A 22999-nucleotide genomic window follows, 5' to 3' on the forward strand; every position below is an offset into this window, starting at 1 on the left:
AAAATGGATGTGGAAATGGGATGGAACAAACTGAAAGTTGGAAAAGTAAGAAACAGAGAGAAACTGAAATGGGCTTTTATCCATCCATATTTACAGCACTCCAAAATTAAACACAGAGATTTTACACAGTATATAAGTTATTACACTGTGTTCTAACTGCTCAGTATCACTGAAATGACTGCTGTTTGCATAAATTGAAAATCTCCTTTAGGTTACAATCCTACACACATTTACCTGGGAGTAAATTAATAACCTGCCAAATGCCTGTGAGTAGAGAAGGTCTTAACCAGGTGCCCAAAAGATAACAAAGTTGGACCCAGGCATGCCTTCTTGGGGAGATCATTCCATAAACCAGGGGCCACTATCAAGGAGGCCCTCTCCCATGTTGCCACGTTCCAGGCCTCCCTCAGAGGAGGCACCTGGAAGAGGGCCTTAGATGATAAGTGTAGTATATGGGCAGGTTCATGCTGAGAGTGGTGGTCCATCAGGAAATTCAGTCCTGAGACTTTTAAAACTTTATAAGTCATAACCAGCACCTTGAATTGGGCTTGGGAACATACAGGCAGCTAGTGTAAGCAGGACAGAATCAGTGTGATATATATTCAGATTTTCTTCTCTGTGTTATCAATCTGGCTGCCCCATTTTGCACAAGCTGAAGCTTCTGAACCATCTTCAAAGGCAGCCCCTGTAGAGTGCATTGCAGTAATCTAATTTGGAGGTTACCAGAGCATAGACGACTGAAGCCAGGTTATCCCTGGCCAAAGCTGGTAGAAGGCATTCTGTGCCACTAAGGCCACCTGAGCCTCAAGTGACAAAGATGACTCTAGAACACCCAAGCTATGAAGCTGCTCCTTCAGGGGGAGTGCAACCCCATCCAGAACAGCTTGAGCACCCTCAATCTGATCAGAAGAACCACCCACTAACAGCACCTCAGTCTTGTCTGGATTAAGCCTCAGTTTATTAGCCCTCATCCAGTCCATTGTCGCAGCCAGGCATAAACTGTTTTGCAGTTTCTTCACACAGTTTATTTACATATCAATGGGAGGCAAATGTATCAGACAAGTAATTAATCTGAGCCCACAACTGACATTTCTTTTTGATAGCACAGTGAGACTCCTGATATAGCCAGTTAGTGACCCAAAACAGGGTGCTTGTAATCCAGAAAGTATTGCCTCCGGATTGAGCCAATGTCCAGAGGGGTAGCTGTATCAATCTGTGACAGCAAAAGCAGTGACCTTAAAGACTACTTTAAAATTATTTTCAAGAGGAAAGCCCTTTTTGTATCTTGATGGTTTGAACTGAAGGCTATAGAATGATGAGGGGGAAAAACTGAATTGGAAAAAGTGCATTAGTAAAACCCATTTAGAATTAATGCCATATAAACACCAGGACACGACAAACTGTGCCTGAAATACTACTGGAGAAATTATGAGATATGATCTAGGCTAAGTGGTTAAAAGTGTTTGTCAACATAGCTAAAGGAATGGAATGAGCTCTTCACCTGACAGAGACAGAATGCAAATCATATGCTGCATTCAGTCATAAATACAATGCCATTAGAAGCAAGGCAAAGGAAGTAGGACGAGGACTGCCAACTTTTTCACCAGCCACTGCAGCTGTGCCTTTAATGCCAATGTTCAGGAATGAGCTGGTGAGAAACACCCTTTTCACAGGTTGCCTTCCACGCATAGACTATTTTCCTGGAGAGGGAGTGGGTCTGTGCCAGGTGGCCTGTCCCCAATACCATGCACCCTACCAGCCTTACCCCAACATCCATATATTGATTACATCAGCAACGGGGTACCTAAGTGCAAACACTTTTACCTGGATAGGGTCTCATAGTGATCAGGACCATACAGCTGTACAGACAGACAGACAGATGCCACCCAGTGAGCAAATGGTGGGGGAAGCAAGTGTGCCCCCTCCCCCTCCACATGCATGGTCTTTGTATGGAGGGCAACCTGTGAAAAGGGCAAATGTTTTTCATGATACTGTGAAAAGCTTTATCTACTGACTAGTGAAAATCAAGCTGCTCTGAAAGGGTCCAGAGCAGGTGAGGATGGATTTTCCTGGTCAGTTGGCAACCATAAGCAGAACCCATGTCAGATCTATTATATGGCTATTAATCAATTAAAGTGATGAGTATCACTTTACCTACCTGTGGATAGGGGTGAGTGAATCTGTCAACTTCACTTTCTCCCACATTCAATTAAAAAAAATAATAATCTCAAGTTCTTTCTTGGAATTTTGGCAACTTTTTAAAATCAAAAACGAGTTCAACAAAATTCTCACCACTTACACCAGTCAAATTCAATATGTACAGCTTTTCCCAGCGTGGAATAGCAACATAGCTGATAAAGATGAGGAGCCTGTCAGAAAAAAGAGGTGGCGACCCTAATTCAGCACTAACATGGTTGAATACACAGGGATTCAAACTCAGAGTTTTAAGAGTGAAGCATTCAAAGCCCTGGGGCTGGATGGACAAATCTGTCAATTCTGGTGTCTCTCACATTCTATTTTTTTTAAATATCAACTCTTTTTTGTCCTGAATATGGAGAATTGTGAAAGTTTTTTTAAACTCCTATATGCTGCTTTGAGAGGCATACAGGATAAAAATATTAAATAAAATAAATGCATACATTTAATTAAAACAAACTGAAGTGAAATTCTCACCCATTCCTACATGTAGATTTCAAATGTACTAACCTCTAATTAGGGTGGCCAGATGCAAAATTGTTCATGCAAGCTCTCCTGCTGAAAATCCTTCTTCTACACAACTGTTAAAGGTGGAGGAGCCCTGCTCTCTTTTGCATCTGCTCATCCTACCTCTAATGTGTCCTCTGGCAGAATACACCCTTTTCATGTACACATGTCCTCCAATCTGAAATCCACATGTACTTCTTCATGCAGAAGTTCAGGTTGCAGATTCCATTTTAACTCCTAACTAGAGGGAAATGAACCTGAGTACAGATGGTGAATATAGCTAAAAATCTGCTTCGAATTCAGTGCAAAGCTCAAAAAGACAGGGAGAAGAAACTTGTTCAGCTTTGCCTTCCTTAATATTCAGCACCAAAAGGGGGAAAAATATCCTTGGGCTGTAATGACTACCAATACCCTGACCATAATCTAGCATTTTCAGCGCCCTTCCTTCTAAACAATAAATAAGTTCCCAGCCCTGTGTTCCCTTACTTGGAAGTAATCTTATCTCCCCTCCAATCAAGGAGACTTCCAAATAAGTATGGCCTGTAAGCAAGCACCATCATTAACAACACAATAAATACATTAGATTCCACTGCCTTCACTGAAAACATTTATACAAGCACAACTTTAAAAAAGATATCAATGAATGAGCAAACACCAAGGTTTGGCAAACTTTAACTTAATGGAAATATTAATAATATGAAGAAGAGAATCACAAAATTTACCACTACAGAAAAGGGTCCTTAGATGAGGCCGAAATCCAATCTGGGTTGGTTTCTGCAGCTGCTGCGGGCATATAATGGGTTTATCCTTGCTAGTCTGGTGCCTCTGTAATGGTGTTTTTCCACAGACCCCTGGACTGAAAAGGCAAGGTACGGGAATTTGTGTTCCCGGGCTGCCTTTCCAAACCCCATTGAATTAAAGAACCTTCCATGAATGGCCAAAAAGGGCTTTCTGCCAAATGCTGGCGTTTTGAGTTGACAGCTACGATGGATTATTGTTTGCTTGTCCTCTCAGCCAAAGGAAGAGCAGAACAACGAGTCATCAAAGTTTTAGTCATATGGAGAGTTTGGAGGAAAATTTGCTGGATAAAAGAAGGAGACAGAATTGAAGCAGATTCTAAAACAGGGACTCCTCTTTGCTTTCCTTCCAAAACAAGCCACTGCTATCCCTTTAAAACAGTTTGACCAGTGGGGGGTGGGTTACACTTCACTAAGGAAGGATTGCAAACCTATCCCCCCTTTTGGGGGAGGGAGTTGCCATGGTTATACTGCTAGATGATTCAAAGGCCTCCAATTTGCATTGCAAAGCATCAGCAAGCAATGAAGGACAGACAACTTGATATTCTGAATGCAGACAGCTCCTGGAACTTTCATTTGAGAGCTGGCAATAATGAACTTGTACAGCAGTGCTCGAGAAGGACTTATCAGAAGGACTTCCAATCAGAATCATAACCGTGTGGCCTTGTAACCTGTAAATAGGATGCCTCTTCTTCTTCCTTTACTAGTATCAAACAAGTGCTGTACTAGAACTGTGTGTTGGTTTCTGTGTATGCCTATTAATTTACTCCCTCCCTTCCTGCAAGCTTATGATAAACTAGGAGTTTGACTTACTTCCCAGATTTGTTTTGGAGAAGGCTAGTAGGGATCATCTGACCTGGGCTTTCTTCCAGTCTTTTTGAAGCCAACCTGACATGAGGTAAGGACCTTGTGTGCAGGGGTGTGCAAAATCCACTGGAGGAAATTCATTGCTAATGTCTTTTCCTCTGGGATGTAATGGATCTCTGTGGAAAATGCATTATTCAGAAGGGCATTTGGACAGTGCTGTCAATACTCCTTCACATATTCACTTTGATTCAACTCTCCAAAATGTTTCTGAATATGGATGTTGTGAGAGTCCGAGAGGGGATGGAGTTCAGTGGCATTCCCCCCCACCATGTGGCCTCCCAAACTCCAGTCTGCCCCGCTTGCCTGACTCAGCGTATGCCGAGTCGGGCAAGCACAAGGGTCCCTGCTGCCTTGTCGAGCCACCATTTTGCATAAAATGGCAGCTGGTTCTTTCTATGTAAATGGCCTTTTTATGCAAATGGAGACCATAAAGAGCCCATTTATGCAAAATTACAGATGTAAATGACAATTTACACCTGTAATTTTGCATAAATGGCCCCTTTACACCCACCATTTGCGTAAAAAGGCCATTTATGTAAAAAGAATGAACTGCCATTTTGTGCAAAATGGCAGCTCAGCAAGGCAGAGGGTGGCTGCATGCAGTGGCTTGCACAGTGTGGAGAGCAGAGGCGGCCAGCTAGCGGGGGTCCATTGAGTGGCACACAAGGCGGACCCTGGTGAGTTCGCCCATCTCTATTTCTGAACATGGATTTTCACTCATGATCATAATGCATGATGAATCTTTTAATCTTAAAATTGCACAGTCATGTGCATGTGTGTGTGTTTTCACAGGACAGCCAGGTGTATCATAGGACTGGTACAGTTCAATTCTATAAACATCTACTCAGAAGTAAGCCCTACTGAGTTCAATGGAATGCACTCCCAGGTAAGTGCATTCCACTGATGCACTTACCTGGGTGTGTGACCTTAGTCACCCTTCCTGCTTCCAGTTCTGAAAGGGAGGCAGCCGCACAGATGAGCAAGGCCAACTGTCTATAAATGGAAACAGCAAACAGTAATGAATCAGGAAGTCAATGTACTCATTTAAATGGGTCTTGGCATGAAAATGTTTTTGTGGCATAAGATTAGGGCAGTTGAATTGTGCAAGAGAGTTAAAATAAAACAATAAAAAGATAATGGGTGCTTACAAATGGAGGTTCCTATTGCTACTACTGAAAAGGCACTGCGCATCTATTGCCATTTTTCTTTAACAGATTGTTCTGCGATAATAAAAAAAAAGATGGAAGAAGCAGACAGAAAACACAGGAGGGCTACAAATTGAAGATGACATTTTCTGGACCTCCAGTAAAATTTTGTGAATGAGGCACAGTAACTGTACACAAAAAGCCTCATCTGGAAGACATGAGAGATGCTTGTTACTTCGGTGCTGATAACTCTCAAACAAATCCAGGATGAACTTGAGCGAAGTGATGAAAGCACAATGTCATTCAATGACATGACCAGTAATTGTGCCTCACAGTGCAATCCTATAGATATCTACTCAGAATTAAGCCCCATTGTGCTCCCAGGTATTTGGGGGTGTATATGATTGCAGCCTAAATATTAGGGGAGACAAGTGACTACACTATTTGAAGTAGGCCTTTATCCAGTGTCCTACCATCTGGGGAGGAACATATGGGAAAAGAGAAAAGGCATTCTTTCAGGAAGCCCCAGCACGGACCATGTTGATGTTTGCAGGTTGATCACAAAGGGATGGTTCCAAGTGACTAGGATTTGGGAGTGCTGGGTCAGGTATGGTATACCAGCAGAAGGTTTAGCTGTTTTACAGGGTTGCCCCCATAAACAAGATGATTTCAATATTTCCAAAATCGTTTGCTTATAGCAGGGGTGGGCAACGTTTGGCTCTTCTGAGTTCTTGAACCAAAACACCCATCAGCCCTAGTCAGCATAGCCAAAGGTGAGGGATGATGGGAGCTCCAATCCAACAACATCAGGAGGACCACAAGTTGCCCACCCCTGCCACAAGCAAAAAGAAGCAACCAAACCATAAAGCTACACTCTGCAACAGGTTCTGGAGCACAAGGAATACATGCAACAAACACACACACAGCTATCTCACACAACTGGAAGTGATCTACGCAGTAGTATAGTGGCAAATTCAGAAGTGTGGGGTCCCTTCATGATAGTCACAGCCACACACCCTCACAGCCATGCCCCCTTCAAAAATTATACAACCTTGTAAGATTATACAATACAAATGAGCTTTCAGTCACTTTGTTTGGAGTATCCGGTCACCCCAATTCAGAATTATTAAAAGGTCCATTTGAAAAGAACACACACACACAAAGTCATGTACAGCAACTTGCTAGAAAAAATGATTTGGTTAATCATAGAATCATAGACTAGTAGGGTTGGATGGGGCCTATAAGACCATCAAGTACAACCCACTGCTCAATGCAGGAATCCAAGTCAAAGCATCCCTGACAGATGGCTGTCCAGTTTCATCTTGAATGCCTCCATTGTGGACTAAAATGGTTAGTCCTTTTTAATTCAGGAAACAATACTACTAATAATAATATCATCATAGTATATTTATTATTAATTATTATTATGAAGAGCCATTGCAACCAGGTGTGAAGCAATGCCCCATTAAAATAAATGGAACTTAGTTCGTGGTGACCCACAACTCCTTTAAGGCTGCAATCCTATACACATATATTTGGGAGTAAATCCCATTGAACATAATGGTACTTACTTCTGAATAGACAAGTAGGATTGCCCTACAAGGCTACAAGCGTAATGACACTCACTAGGGAAATAAACTGAAGTCTGAATCAGCCCCCTGTCAGTTGCCACGGATGTAGACAAAACACACTCGAGTGGTGGGTTAGGAACAGACTTTTACTGGAGATATAACAAACTTACATCTCAAGGTAAGCTGGCTGAGGTCAGCATCACTTGTAGGAGGAAGAAGGAAGAATATAGGAAAACAGAGGGAGGAGACAAGGAAAAGGCAGAAGAGGGCTGTCATTCCCTCCCACCTTACACATATTAACTCTTCAAGTTCAGGTTAAGTGACAGATGGCCCTAGTCCCTCCAACATAAACTCCGCTGAACACATTGGGATTTACTTCTGAGTAAACAAACCTGGGATCCCACTGTCAACCAGAGAGGTTGGATCCAACCCCAGGCCCCCTCCTGTGCCTTGAAGGACAAATTTGATGTGCCAGCAAACAGCAGGTGAAAACTTTTCATTGGATGGTGCTAAAACATGACCCCTTGCTAACATCTGCACATCAAGCCCACTAGAATCCCTCTCCCACACACAGCAAACCCCACACGAGCAACAGACAATGGCGGCGGCAGTGCCCCCTGCCCCTGCCTTCTCCTGCTGTGGCCAGCAGCAGCCCTGAACAAGTGGCTGGTGCTGCAGGATGACGGGGGCAGCACCGGATGTGCAGGCATGGAGCACGGATGGGCAGCTGGGTGGGAAAAGGGTCAGGTAGCTGAGGGGCTGGCTGGGGATGGTGGAGTTGCAAGGCATGGTGGCTGCTCAGGGGGGGTGGAAGGCTGAGAAGGGAGAGCTGAGGAAGAGATTAGGGGGTGCCGAGAGGAGGCTGCAGAGCTCCCTCAGGCTCCCTCTTTCACCCCCTTTGTCTGGCCGGCTCTGCATGGTAGATGAGAGGCAGCCACCAGTCGCTCACACTCCCTTCCTCTGCTCCCTCCTCAGTGCAGGAGCAAAGCACCGGTGCGACCCCGGAACACTACACCCCTGGATCCACACACTTCTTCTGGGAAAGATAACAAGATTACCACCTACTATGACGTCTTTATTCTCAAACCATTGCTAGACAGCCCATTAAGAGGACATTACAGTTAACATCCCATTGTGTCTTGCATCCTGATCCTAACCATTTTGTCTTGGGAGTAAATCCTGTTGCTCTCAGTGGGGCTTATTCCCAAATAAGTATGTGTAGAACTGCATAGGGTAATCTCTAGGAACACTTTCTATCATGCAGCTTGAGTAGGGTGGCCAGATGCAAAAGAAGACCGGGCTCTTGCACCTTTAATAGTTGTATAGAAGCTACATCTACAGAAATTCCCTCTTCCGCACAACTTTTAAAGGTGCAGGAGGAGCCCTGTCTTCTTTTGCATCTAACCATTCTATGCTTGATCCATGTTGTCTAGGATAGGATCAACATCACAAATGTCCTAATTTTTGCTGGTTCTATACAGATTATACACCACCCAAGATGACCATCACACCCATACATTTTAACTTTTGATTTATTTTTTTTTACATTTTGGTTTGGTTTATTTCAATGCAGCTGTTTTAGTTAATTGTATTAATATATACATATTTTACTGATTTGTTTTTATTTTATAAACTGCCTTGAGAAGGTTTTTATCTTTAAGGAAAGGAAAGGTTCCTCCTGTGCAAGCACCAAGTCACTGCTGACTCCTAGAGGGATGCCACTCTCGCTGGCGTTTTCATGGCAGACTATAGCGGGGTGTTTTCCATTGCCTTCCCCAGTCGTGACTACCTTTCCCTCAGCAAGCTGGGTACTCATTTTACTGACCTCGGAAGGATGGAGGGCTGAGTCGACCTGAGCCAGCTACCCGAGACCCGGCTTCCACTGGGATCGAACTCAGGTCGTGGGGAGAGTTTCAGTTGCAATACTGCCACCTACCACTCTGCGCCACACGAGGCTCTTTTTTATCTTTAAAGGGGGTATCAAAATATGTTTTAATAATAATAACAACATGTTTCCCCATTCTTCTCCCACTCACACTCCATATTTAAACACAGAGCATTGGTAATTTTGATCTGAAGATAAGGAAGTAGCAAAGTACTGCATTGGGATCTTGTCATTTTTTACAACTACACCCCATTCACACCATTACAACCGGGGTGGGGGTGGGGGTCCAAAATAAAAAGCTTTACCTATTGAAGTGTGATGCCTGAATGACATTTCCAAAGGCTTGTGCTGAGACAGAATTCTAGCTGGTAAATCTCCCAAGTAGTATGTCCCATCTCTTGTCAGCCAAAGGCAGCATTTAAAATACTTTAAGAGCTTTTACCAGGCAGCTCCTAAAGGAAGCAAGCAAAGGGGAGAAAACAAACATTTGCCTAGCCTTTACTGACAACAGACATTTTCATAATCCACGCCCAGCTCCATGTCTAAAGCAAAACCTGTTTTTCAAACATATTTTATCTGGTATCCTTTAAGATCAGTAAGATCAAGATCACTCACAAAGTACATCACATCTGGAAGGGGAGAGAACAGACTTTTTATTTAGCAAGTTCAGTTGTGATATTCTGTAATGTAAAGCCAAGATATTGTCACCAGTAGATTTTTTATTTATTTATTTTTTGAGAGAGAGAGAGAGAGAAGGGGGGGGGAGAGAGCACTATTTGACTGCTCTAGAAAGTCAAATCAAATTAAGATTTCTAGCAATTAAGATTGTAGAGGTTGAAGTATATGGCTACTGAAGTCCCAACTACGTGGACATTTCAAGGGTCAATGATCAGTCAGAACAAGGTCTGAAATGTATGCTGTGTTTTGGAAATGCCCCTAAAGTGCCCAACAATGGCCTCCTTTCGGGTGGAAGTTATCATACAGATAAACTTTGTACTGGAAAGTTCTTTAATATTTACTGTCGTATATGTTCTTTTAAATTATTTACCTGCTTCTTGGCATGCAACACATGGTCAGCGTAAATTGATTTTTTGTGCCCTCTTGACTGCTAAAAGACTGATATTACAACACTGGAAGGATAAAAGCTCACTGCCTGGCTGTAATGCAATGGATTGAAGACCTAACAACACTAGCAACATTTGAAAGAGTGGTATGTAGGTGCCACTTGCGAACGGATTTATATTTGGATATTTGGTCTTCTTTTACTGAAGTTTATGTATAATCCATTCCTTCTTTTTTTTTCTTTTCTGTTTGTAGAATATTGCAATATTTGGAACTGAGGCCATTAAAGCATGTAGTTATATTTGCAAATTTATTTTTTGTTTGTTTTTGTTTTCTTTTGTTTTGTTGAAACTCACAATAAAATTTTATTTTTAAAAAATAAAATAAAATGTATGCTATGCTATGCTATGCTATGCAATGCAACTAAGGTTACAATGGGTTGTTGTTGTTTGTAGCAAGGCTCCTGTGCTGCTGACGGCTGAATGACAAGCAAAAATGCAGGAGTTGAGGAGCAAGTGGCTAGAGTGCTGGGCTTTGCCTGGAAGACTTGGATTCAAATCCCTACTCAGCCATTAGACTCACTGAGTGACCCTGAGCCAGTCACTTTCTCTTTCCATTTACATCACTGGATTGTTGCAAGGGTGAAACAGGACAACTTCCATGTATGCCACCCTGAGCTCTTTGGGAGAAAGAAATAAAATAAATAATTCCCTGTCGCGGCATCTGCATTCACCTGCTGAATTTTTCTTCTCAGATGGTTGCTCAAAGCACAGGAGCCCTGCCGGGAAACATTTTGGCAATTCTAGGCACAGCACATGTTTCTTTTTTAAATGATCCTTTATTAATTGGATAGTGTTTCTCTGTCAAAGTTCAGAGTCAGGAACGTAAGACACTGCCTTATACTGAATCTAACCATTGGTCTATATTGCCCAGTATTATTGACACTGGCTGGCAGAGGCTCACTCCTGGGCTTCAGGCAGGCGGTTTTCCAGCCCTACAAAAGATGCTGGGGATTGAACCTGGGACCTTCTGCAAGCAAAACAGTTACTGTACCACTGAACCACACCCCTCCCCTCCAAATTATATATTAGCCAAATTATAAATTAGCCACTGCCCCCCTCTGGAACTGCTGTGTCAGGCAATATCCTGGAGTTCTGGATAATTCCCAAACTCATATAGGTAGGGCAGCCAGATGCAAAAGAGAGCTCCTGCACCTTTCATAGTTGTGCAGTAGAAGGAATTTCAGCAGATGAAGCTTGCATGACCAGCGACGTACCTGCTGAAATCCCTTCATCTACACAATTACTCAAAGGTGCAGGAACCCCGTCCTCTTTTGCATCTGGCCACCTGATATGTAGGATATTAAAGAGGATTACAAAGTTCAACAGACCAATAAAATAAAATAAAAAGACCCTGAGGCCTCACCATGTATATAATCACAGATCTCTCTTCCTCTCTCCACTGCGAGAACAAATAAGAAAGTAGACAAGCAGAAGCAATTTTCAAACCTTGGTTACAAGCGGAGAAGAACGCAGAACAGTGCTTTTGGTCTGAAGGGCATTGTCTAGCCAAAATCAAGAATTTTAAGTCCTATTCTTATGTGTAGAAAGTGAAAGTGTATGCGTAACTGTTCTGCTGAAATCAGCTGGATTTTCTTAAAAATAAAAACTTGGCTGGATCATGTCTATGAAGTTTGTGAAACAAGAAAAAATATAACAAACAAAGCTAGTTTGGGGAGTATAGCAACTTATTTGGTGGGAAACTCCCCTCCCCATGCCAAGTGAGCGTTTTTACTAACCTTCTAGCCTTTTACCCAAATGTATTTCCCTGTTAATTTTTTTTAAATAATGGAAATGGTCTTAGTTGGCTGCCACCACTGCAAATGAATACTTAATACTTAATTTTTAATAAATCATATTTTTCTTTCTGCCTTCTAGGCATTTGGAGGTGCCTCAGTTTCTCCTAGAAAATCCCAGTATCTATTGCAAGTAATGTATGGTACGTACAACACAGTTTTGGGACAACAGAGAGATACAAAGATCATAATCACATTATTGAAATATATAAAATTAGGTTTATTTTTCTTAGAAAATCAAATAACTTGGAACTTAAAAGAAAATAGAAAAGAAGATATTAACTCCAAACTGGGAGAATTGGCATAAAAATGTCAAATGTGGGTCAGTACAGGCAAGTACAAAATGATGCACATAAGGAAAAATTATTCTAACCACATATATGCTGATGGGGGATGAGCTAGCAGGGAGGGATTGACCAAGAAAGAGAGCTTGGGGTTGTGATGGGTACCTTGATGACAACATTGACCCAATGTGCAGCTGCTGTGAAGGCAAATTCCATGTTGCAGATCGTTAGGAAAGGAATCAAAAATAAACCTGCCAATATCATACTGCCTGTATACAAATCGGTGCAAACACAGTTGGAATACTTTGCACTGTTCTGGTCACCACCGCTCAAAAAGGATATTATGGAACCCGAGAAGGTTCAGGAAAGGGCAACCATAGCAATCGTGGGGCTGGAGCACTAACCCTATGAGGAAAGTTACAATGTAAATAAGCTCTTTAGCTTAGGAAAAAAGGCAAGAAAGTGAGGGGGGTGGAACATTATAGCAATTTATAAAATTATGCAAGCTGTGGAGAACCCCCTTCCTCATCATACTAAAACCTGGAGTCATCCAATGATTCTGAATGGTGGGGGATTCAGGACAGATAAAAGGAAGTTCTTCCTCACACAGTGTGTAATTAAACTATGGAATTCACTACCACAAGATATAGTGATGACCACTGTGACGTACCTGCCTGGGTTCCACCTGTTCCCCAGCCTCCACCTCTGAAACTGAGAAACACCCCTCCACCCAGGAAATGCCTGCTTTCACCTGGATCAGTTGTTCCCACTGACACCTGAGCTTCAGCCCTTTTACTGTCTCGGGGTTCCAGAAAAACTCAATTATGCTCAACTGGTTCTCTCAACCCACTACAGGAGAAGCAACAAAGAAAGAAAATGGTAGTGTATCAGTTCAAACCAACACATGGGAGTCTGTATTTAAAAACAAACAAATAAAAGATTTATTTGTTACACAAAGAGTTATATGTTATTATTATTCATTAATGCTTGGTCTTAACTTCCCTACTTTACCTCTTCTAAAATCCTACACACAGCCCCCCTTACTAACTAGATGTTGCTTCCACAATCCCTAAACCCCTATCTGACTAACTTTCAGTTCATTCCTTATATAACCCCAGAATCCTCTTTCTCTCTCTCACACACACACAAGCCCCTCCCACCTTTCACACTCACTCACTCACTCACTCCCAGTTAACCCTATCTTACCTGGGTCACACGTAACAATGAAAACACATACATTACAATAACAGGCATATGCTACAGCCACCAATTTGACTGCTTTACAAGGATAAATTCATGGCTGATAAGGCTACTATAATAGCTACTACTCAATGGCTATATATATATCAGCTTCAGTATCAGAGGCAGTATGCCTTTTAGTACCATCTGCTAGGGAACATGAGTTATTGCACTCATGTTCTGTTTGTGGTCTTCCCATAGACATCTGGTTGGCCTCTGTGGCAACAGCATGCTAGACTACTAGATAGGATCTGATCTAGCATGGCTTTTCTTATTTTCTTACTCTTTCTTAAAAAACAAACAAACAAACAAAACACACCCCACACACAACTCTGTGCCCATGCAGGTAAGGTATACATGCTTTCCCCATACACACATTGCCCAAAGGGAAAAAAGAGCAAGAATAGGAATGTATCTATAGCAACAAACTCCTCAAAGGAAGTTCAGGATATTGTCTGACCAATATCCAATGCCACCTCTGTCTTTCTGATTTACAGAGACATAAGGTTGATTGGACAACAGTTTGAAAAACAGAGAGAGAGAGAGAGAGAGAGAGAGAGAGAGAGAGAGAGTTTGATTACCTATGTGACCAACTGACAAATAAAGAAACAAAGGGTGCAGTCCTATGCATGTTTAAATAGAAAAAAGTCCTACATCGCCAAACATTCCCCAGCCAGCCATGCTGGGAGTTTTAGGGCTTTTTTTCCCTGTTTAAACGTGCATAGGATTGTGCCTAAGACAGGAAAACTGATTTTGCTGACTCCCAAAATAGAGATGTCACCCTTTTGAAATGGAAAGCAGTGATGTCCAGTTGGCCAAACCTTAGAAATCATGGCCAGTGTAAATGAGGTTCTTGAGTCTTTGGTGTCTGGTCTGATCACAGTGTTGAGCTCTTACATATCTTCGTTTCATTCAGCACAGATTACATAAAACTATAGCCCCTTTCAGACACTGAAGAAATGCATGCAGATGAAAGCTGGGTCATGTGTACCTGTGCGTGCACATCTGTATGTGCATTGCGGCCTTTCTGCAGAATCAGGAACACGGCTTTGTTCAGGCCTGTAGCACTCTGAATGGCCAGCTGTGCCTGCCAAAATCTGCTCATCTTCTCAGCTGTTGTGGATACAGGATCCTTGCCTGCTATTCAGTTCAGTTGGTCTAGTCTAAGCACCAGCAGTGACAGTCTTCCACCCTTAAAGGTGGATTAGAAAGAATTTAAAATAAATAAAATAAAATAAGCACCATGTACGTTTGCACAGCTTTAACACATGCCCTCTCCAGCAAAGGAAATCATTACCTTGTCGTGGTGCTGGAGCTTGAGCACCTCAATGACGTCATGAGCTAAACCGTGAAGGGACACCCAAGACGGGAAGGTCATGGCAGAGAGGTCAGACTAAATACGATCCCTGGGGAAGGAAACGACAACCCACCCCAGTATTCTTGCCATGAAAACTAAATGGATCAGTACAAACAGAGATATGTCGGTATACCATTGGAAGATGGGACTCCCAGGTCGGAAGATGGTCAAAATGCTACTGGGGAGGAACAGAGGATAAGTTCAACTAGCCCCAGATGTGATGACGCAGCTAGCTCAAAGCTGAAAGGATGGCCAGCAGCCGATGGTGCTGGTGGTGAACGACGAATCCAATGTTCTAAAGATCAACACACCATAGAAAACTGGAATGTAAGATCTATGAGCCGGGGCAAATTGGATGTGGTTACTGGGGGGATGTCAAGATTAAATATAGACATGTTGGGTGTCAGTGAACTGAAATGGACTGGAATGGGCCATTTCACATCAAATGACCACCAGATCTACTACTGTGGACAAGAGGACCACAGAAGAAATGGAGTAGCCTTCATAATTAATAATAAAGTGGCTAAAGCAGTGCTTGGATACAATCCGAAAAATGACAGAATGATCTCAATTTGAATTCAGGATAAGCCATTTAACGTCACAGTGATCCAAATATACGCCCCAACCACAGATGCTGAAGAAGCAGAAGTAGATCAGTTCTATGAGGATCTGCAGCACCTACTGGATAGTATGCCAAACAAAGATGTTATTTTCATTACAGGAGACTGGAATGCTAAGGTGGGTAGTCAAACGACACCTGGAATTACAGGCAAGCATGGTCTGGGAGAACAAAATGAAGCAGGACATAGGCTGATAGAATTTTGCCAAGACAACTCACTGTGCATAACAAACACTCTTTTCCAACAACCTAAGAGATGACTTTATACATGGACTTCACCAGACGGTCGACACCGAAATCAGATTGACTACATCCTTTGTAGCCAAAGGTGGCGGACATCTATGCAGTTGGTAAAAACAAGACCTGGAGCTGATTGTAGTTCAGATCACGAACTCCTTATTGCACAATTTAGAATCAGACTAAAGAGAATAGGGAAGACCCACAGATCAGTTGGATATGAGCTCACTAATATTCCTCATGAATATGCAGTGGAGGTGAAGAATAGATTTAAGGGACTAGATTTAGTAGATAGGGTCCCGGAAGAACTATGGACAGAAGTTCGCAACATTGTTCAGGAGGTGGCAACAAAAAACATCCCAAAGAAAAAGAAAACCAAGAAGGCAAGAAGGCTGTCTGCTGAGACACTGGATGCAGCCCAAGAAAGAAGGAAAGCAAAAGGCAACAGTGATAGGGGGGGATATGCCCAATTAAATGCAAAATTCCAGAGGTTAGCCAGAAGAGATAAAGAATTATTTTTAAACAAGCAATGCGCGGAAGCAGAAGAAGATAATAGAATAGGAAGGACAAGAGACCTCTTCCAGAAAATTGGAAACATCGGAGGTAAATTCCAGGCAAAAATGGGTATGATCAAAAACAAAGATGGCAAGGACCTAACAGAAGCAGAAGAGATCAAGAAAAGGTGGCAAGAATATACAGAAGATCTGTATGGGAAAGATAATAATATCGGGGATAGATTTGACGGTGTGGTCAGTGAGCTCGAGCCAGACATCCTGAAGAGTGAGGTTGAATGGGCCTTAAGAAGCATTGCTAAGAACAAGGCAGCAGGAGATGATGGTATCCCAGCTGAACTGTTTAAAATCTTGCAAGATGATGCTGTCAAGGTGATGCATGCCATATGCCAGCAAATTTGGAAAACACAAGAATGGCCAACAGATTGGAAAAAATCAACTTATATCCCCATACCAAAAAAGGGAATCACCAAAGAATGTTCAAACTATCGAACAGTGGCACTTATTTCACATGCCAGTAAGGTAATGCTCAAGATCTTGCAAGGTAGACTCCTCAGCAATTCATGGAACGAGAATTGCCAGATGTACAAGCTGAGTTTAGAAAAGGCAGAGGAACTAGAGACCAAATTGCCAATATCTGCTGGATAATGGAGAAAGCCAGGGAGTTTCAGAAAAACATCTATTTCTGTTTTATTGACTATTCTAAAGCCTTGGATTGTGTGGATCATCACAAATTGTGGCAAGTTCTTGGTGGTATGGGGATACCAAGTCATCTTGTCTGCCTCCTGAGGAATCTGTATAACAACCAAGTAGCAACGGTAAGAACAGACCACGGAACAACGGACTGGTTTAAGATTGGGAAAGAAGTACGGCAGGGTTGTATACTCTCACCCTACCTATTCAACCTGTACGCAGAACACATCATACGACGTGCTGGGCTTGATGAAGCCAAGGCTGGAGTTAAAATCAATGGAAGAAACATTAACAGTCTCCGATATGCAGATGATACCACTTTGATGGCTGAAAGCGAGGAGGAGCTGAGGAACCTTATGATGAAGGTGAAAGAAGAAAGTGCAAAAGCTGGGTTGCAGTTAAACCTCAAAAAAACCAAGATTATGGCAACCAGCTTGATTGTTAACTGGCAAATACAGGGAGAAAACGTGGAGACAGTGACAGACTTTGTCTTTCTAGGCGCAAAGATTACTGCAGACGCTGACTGCAGCCAGGAAATCAGAAGTCGTTTACTTCTTGGGAGGACAGCAATGACAAATCTTGATAAAATAGTGAAGAGCAGAGACATCACACTGACAACAAAGGTCCACATAGTTAAAGCAATGGTATTCCCCATAGTAACCTATGGCTGCGAGAACTGGACCATAAGGAAGGCTGAGCGAAGGAAGACAGATGCTTTTGAATTGTGGTGCTGGAGGAAAATTCTGAGAGTTCCTTGGACTGCAAGAAGATCAAACCAGTCCATACTCCAGGAAATTAAGCCAGACTGCTCACTTGAGGGAATGATATTCAAGGCAAAACTGAAGTACTTTGGCCACATAATGAGAAGACAGGATACCCTGGAGAAGATGCTGATGCTAGGGAAAGTGGAAGGCAAAAGGAAGAGGGGCCGACCAAGGGCAAGATGGATGGACGATATTCTGGAGGTGATGGACTCGACCTTGGGGGAGCTGGGGGTGGCGACGGCTGACAGGAAGCTCTGGTGTGGGCTGGTCCATGAAGTCACGAAGAGTCGGAAGCGACTGACCGAATAAACAACAACAACAACAACACATGCCCTATTTCTGACCTTCCAAGCAGTGGAGGCTGGCGGCTCCGATTTCAGTGAGGTTGGGAATCCATTCTGGGTTTCAGTCAGAACCATCCAGTTCTCTAAAGGAGCTATCTGAGGTACTGAACTCTATCCCCCAAATAGTTTCAGTACGTTGGATAGCTCCTTTAGAGTTCCGGCTGGTTCTGACTGAAACCCAGAGTGGATTCACAGCCCCACTGAAATCAAGGCTGCTTGCCTCCACTGCTTCGAAGCGATAAGAGAGAGGAGGGGAAGACACCTGCTAAAATGTGCCTAAAGACTTTTTCTAGAATTAGCAACATTCCTCAAAGCAGTTTTACACGTCCCAACATTCGGGAAGGTGGGGAGATTGGAGAAGCTTCATCTGTATGTGTGTGTGTGCATACAGGGCTGGCCCTAGGATAAATAGCACTCTGAGCGAAGAGTGCCTTTGGTACCCCCCCCCCCAGCCGTCAGTTTTGCAGGATCACCCAGAGGATTCGTGGGGCCTGCTGCAGGTGTGATGTCCATCGAGAATGACTTTGCTCAAACCCTTGATCTCTCAGCCACTGTGCAACAGTTTGCACAAGACGAAGTTTGAAAGCCACATTCTGAGCAGTGCCAGTGCACTTTGCAATGCAACTGAACTATCACAGGTTTTACTTATAATATCCTTTTGTTTTGTAGCTGCTCTATCTTTCAGTAAGCATTCTTTATTTTAGAATATCCATTATTTTTAACTTTAAAAATAATAAAGAAAAGCTATACATAAAAAAGTATCCAGCTGACCTCTTACAGCTTACGGTTTTATTTTATTCGAATTTATATAGTGCTTATAGTGTTAACAGTATTTGAAGTGCTAAGTGCTCGGTAACCCTGCCTCAAAGTAAAGTTGTGTTTCATTGATTTTTACCTAGCGCAACTGTTGTCAAAATTGACATTTAAAAGAAACATACTTTAAAGCTAATCGAAGGAAGATTGTTTTTTTTGAAGTTAGTAACCTAACAACCAGTAGAACCTTGAATGAAAGGTTACCGTCACTTGCTTTTTGCCACCCTAGCTCACTGCAGACAGTACATTAAAAAATACACAGCCACTGAGCTCAGTTTGGCACCCCCTCAGTTCAGCGCCTTGGGCAACCACCCAGCTTGCCTACCTCTAAGGCCAGCCCTGTATGTATATAAATATATCCTGTTGTGCAGCTGTTAAAGACAAAGGCAAAATTGTTGGTAAATCTATCTATCCTATTGAGAAGCCTATGGTAAAAATTCCCACTCACATTAATTGAGCAATGATAATCCTCTTCATGTTTTGCTCAAAGAAGGTCTGTAGTGGATGCCTAGTTTCAGATGCATAGTTCTTTTGAAAATATTACTAATTTTTACAACCATTACAGACACACACACACACACACACACACTGCTATGAAAGCACGCTACCTCCTAATTCACTTTGAAAGAAATGCGAACAGTTTGGTCTATACATGCATGTACACGCATCAACACACACACACACCTACTATGCAAATAATTGAAAGTATGGTTGATGATGATCTGGCTCTTTGAAGCAAAGTTGTTCCCATCAGATCTATTTCTGGAACTCTATGCAATGGAAAGAAAGAAAGAGAGAGAGAGAGAGAGAGAGAGAGAGAAAGAAAGAAAGAAAGAAAGAAAGAAAGGACATTTTTAAAATAACACCATTATGAATAACAAGCTCATCCCTGGAGGTGTGTTGTGGCATATGTTTCTCAAGGGGAATGTCAAGCTACATATACCAGAATTTAAGTTGCATTTCTCTTGGGAGCTGATCCCACTTAGCCACATTAAAATGAACATGTATATATGGTGGGCACATGTGCATGCACACACACAGACACACTCACAGAATTCTCTGCAAGTGAACAGGCAACGCTGATCGACACATTAGCCTTAATCATGATAATCGAATCTTCAGAATTTTAGCTAACCTTGCTACAAAAAGATTAATGGGAATTAGTGTTTGTAAGGTTGGTGCTCTTAGCCACCCAGATTCTAAAAAATCTCCAGCAGCATACACAATTTCACTCCGTGGGATCCAAACAAATGAGCCAAACAAAGAAAGCCCCGCTTATTCATTCCTTTTCTGCTGATTCAAACATTCAGAATAGCACACAATATAGCTTTGGCTCCGGAAAAAAGGCACACGAAATAAAAGATACCCTCCAACTTTCTACAAATGCAAATACAGACACGCTTGTGTTCTTGTAGCATCCTGCAATTAGGGTCACTTCCTGAGGGGGCCTCTCATTTCACTTTGCAGAAGGCGCTTCTCTTCTCTGCTTGCGGTACATTGTATTCCTTGACACAGCTTGTCCTGAGCTGGCTTCTGAAGAAATATTTGTGAAGGCCAAATGATGCATTTATTTATTTATTTATTTATTTATTTATTTATCTTACGTATTTACAGCAGAAGGACCTGGTTTCGCATGGATGGGAATAGGCCTTATGTTGATACAGCAAAGGCTGCAAGGAAACTAGGCAGTTGTCAGCGTTGGACACATTGTGCTTCCCCTGCTTGAGTGAAGCCATGCCTGCTGGCAGCCCTAGGCACACCCCTGCCATGAACTCCCCCACCCTGAGGCAGAGGTCTTCCCATTCCACTCCCCTGGGGAGGGGCTGGCCCACATCAGGGAATAGGGAGCAGACATATAACTCTGTCCCTCAGCCTACTAAATAGCCCTTACTTTGACACAGTAAAGCCTTCAAGGAAACCTATGCAGCTGTCACAGAACTGGACACATTGTGCCCGCCCTGTCTGAGTGAAGCCATGCCCACTGGCACCCCTCGACATAGTCGTTGCCAAGTGCACCTCTGTAGCCCCTTGAAGGACGGGCCTTTCCCACAGCAGGGTGAGGAGGCAGGCAGGCAACTTTGTCTCTTGGCCTACTAATCGCCCCTGGCCTCACACGGAATTGACTACAAAACTGGTTAGGGAAGTCTGCCCCTAGTGACTGAACATATTGGAGGGGACTGTCCATTCCACTCCTCAGATGGGGGGCTGCCCCACAGCAGCGGGGAGAAGGCAGGCCTATAAATTTATCCCTCGGCCTACTAATCTCCCCTAACTTCAAAGTATGGACTGCAAAGCTATGTGCTGGTTAGGGGCTGAAGATGTACTGCAGGATTCAACTACATGGACACATTAGACACATTTAAATTAATTAAAATTAATGTGTTTTTCAAACAGAATATCTTTGACATGCATATCCCTAGAGTCCCCTTAGTATGCATGCAAAGTTTCAGGTGTCTTGAAGCTATGGTGGTGATGGACAGACAGACAGACAGACACATCTATTATTTTAGATTTACAACATTTGTATGCTATCCCATATCATAAACTTCTTTCGGCAGCTTACAGTATAATAAAAAAAACATAAAAAGAGTGAGCTACAAAATCCAACATAAAACTTCTCCAGGCAGCTTATCTTATATATCTAATTCAAAATCTGGAGTTAGTTGGTCATCCCTTTTTGACTGCCTTGCCATTGACCAATTCTCATGAAACACACTTCACTCGAAAGCCCTTGACACCCATTTCCAGGAGTATAATGGTTTTCACTATAATTAAAAGTCAGGAGTATTTATGTCCATAAAGCTTTTTTTTTTTTTTTTAAAGAATTAGGCTATTTTATGTAACAGTGTACTATAAAGTTTTGTTTTTAATATCTAAAATGTCAAGTATAATTAAACAAACATAATTAATTGAAAATTGGAGCAAAATGAAATATGAACACAAAAAAGTCTCTGTACACCTTTATAAACACAGGTGCAGTCCAAAATACAATGGTATGTCAGTAACATAAGGCCTGTAAACAAATCATGAAGGGATTAAGAGAGACCTATCCCCTTCATGGATCACTGCCTTGTTGTGGTGAAGGGGCTTGCGTAACTCAGTGAAGCTATAAGCTATGCCGTGCAGGGCCACCCAAGACGGACAGGTCATGGCAGAGAGTTCTGACAAAATGTGGTCACTGGAGAAGGAAATAGCAACCCACTCCAATATTCTTGCCAAGAAAACCCCATGGAACGCATCACAAGGCTAAAAGATATGACACCGGAAGATGTGCCCCTCAGGTCGGAAGGTGTCCAATATACTACTGGGGAAGAGCATAGGGTGTTTCCAGGTAGCACCAGAAAGAGTGAAGCAGCTGGGCCAAAGCCAAAAGGACACTCAGCTGTGGATGTGTCTGGTGGTGAAAAGAAAATCCGATGCTGTAAAGAACAATATTGTTTAAGAACCTGGAATGTCAGATCAATGAATCAAGGTAAGCTGGAGGTGGTCAAACATGAGATGGCAAGATTGAACATCGACATCTTGGGAATCAGTGAACTAAAATGGACAGGCATGGGCGAATTTAATTCAGGTGACCATCATATCTACTACTGTGGGCAAGAATCCCTTAGAAGAAATGGAGTAGCACTCATAGTCAACAAAAGGGTGGGAAAAGCAGTACTGGGGTACAATCTTAAAAATGATAGAATGATCTCAGTACGAATCCAAGGTAAACCATTCAACATCACAGTAATTCAAGTCTATGTCCCAACCACTGATGCCGAAGAAGCTGAGGTTGATCGGTTCTGTGAAGACCTACAACACCTTCTAGAACTAACACCAAAAAAAGATGTCCTCTTTATCATAGGGGATTGGAATGCTAAAGTAGGAAGGCAAGAAATCACCGGGATAACAGGCAGGCATGGCCTTGGTGTACAAAATGAAGCAGGACAAAAGCTAATAGAGTTTTGCCAAGAGAACACGCTGATCATAGCAAACACTCTTTTCCAACAGCACAAGAGGCGACTCTACACATGGACATCACCAGATGGTCAATCTCGAAATCAGATTGATTATGTCCTTTGCAGCCAAAGATGGAGAAGCTCCATACAGTCAGTCAAAACAAGACCTGGAGCTGACTGTGGCTCAGATCATGAGCTGATTCTTGCAAAATTTCGGCTGAAATTGAAGAACGTCGGGAAAAACACTAAACCATTCAGGTATGACCTAAATCATATCCCTGATGAATATACAGTGGAGGTGAGGAATAGAT

General features: G+C 42.5%; 1 protein-coding gene across 12 annotated transcripts in view; it reads right to left on the reverse strand.

Moving 5' to 3' along the window:
• The window catches only part of ITPRID1 (ITPR interacting domain containing 1), a 68786-nt gene extending 59345 nt beyond the window's left edge, over positions 1-9441 (reverse strand). The window contains exons 1-2 of one of the 12 annotated variants that reach the window (XM_084857936.1): positions 9274-9371; positions 5281-5360 (exon numbers count right to left, since the gene is read on the reverse strand). The gene's annotated coding sequence lies outside the window, so the exon portion shown is untranslated. Of the gene's footprint in view, positions 1-3425; positions 3639-4313; positions 4688-5280; positions 5361-7083; positions 7282-9273 lie in introns of those variants that run through there. The other 11 variants (XM_084857935.1, XM_084857943.1, XM_084857944.1 and 8 more) reach the window with 11 other exon arrangements.
• Between the last annotated feature and the right edge of the window lie 13558 nt (positions 9442-22999).

The sequence above is a fragment of the Heloderma suspectum genome, chromosome 5, assembly GCF_057233095.1.
Source record: "Heloderma suspectum isolate Gila_16-S chromosome 5, 16-S_ref, whole genome shotgun sequence".
In the NCBI taxonomy this organism is placed as follows: Eukaryota; Metazoa; Chordata; class Lepidosauria; order Squamata; family Helodermatidae; genus Heloderma; species Heloderma suspectum.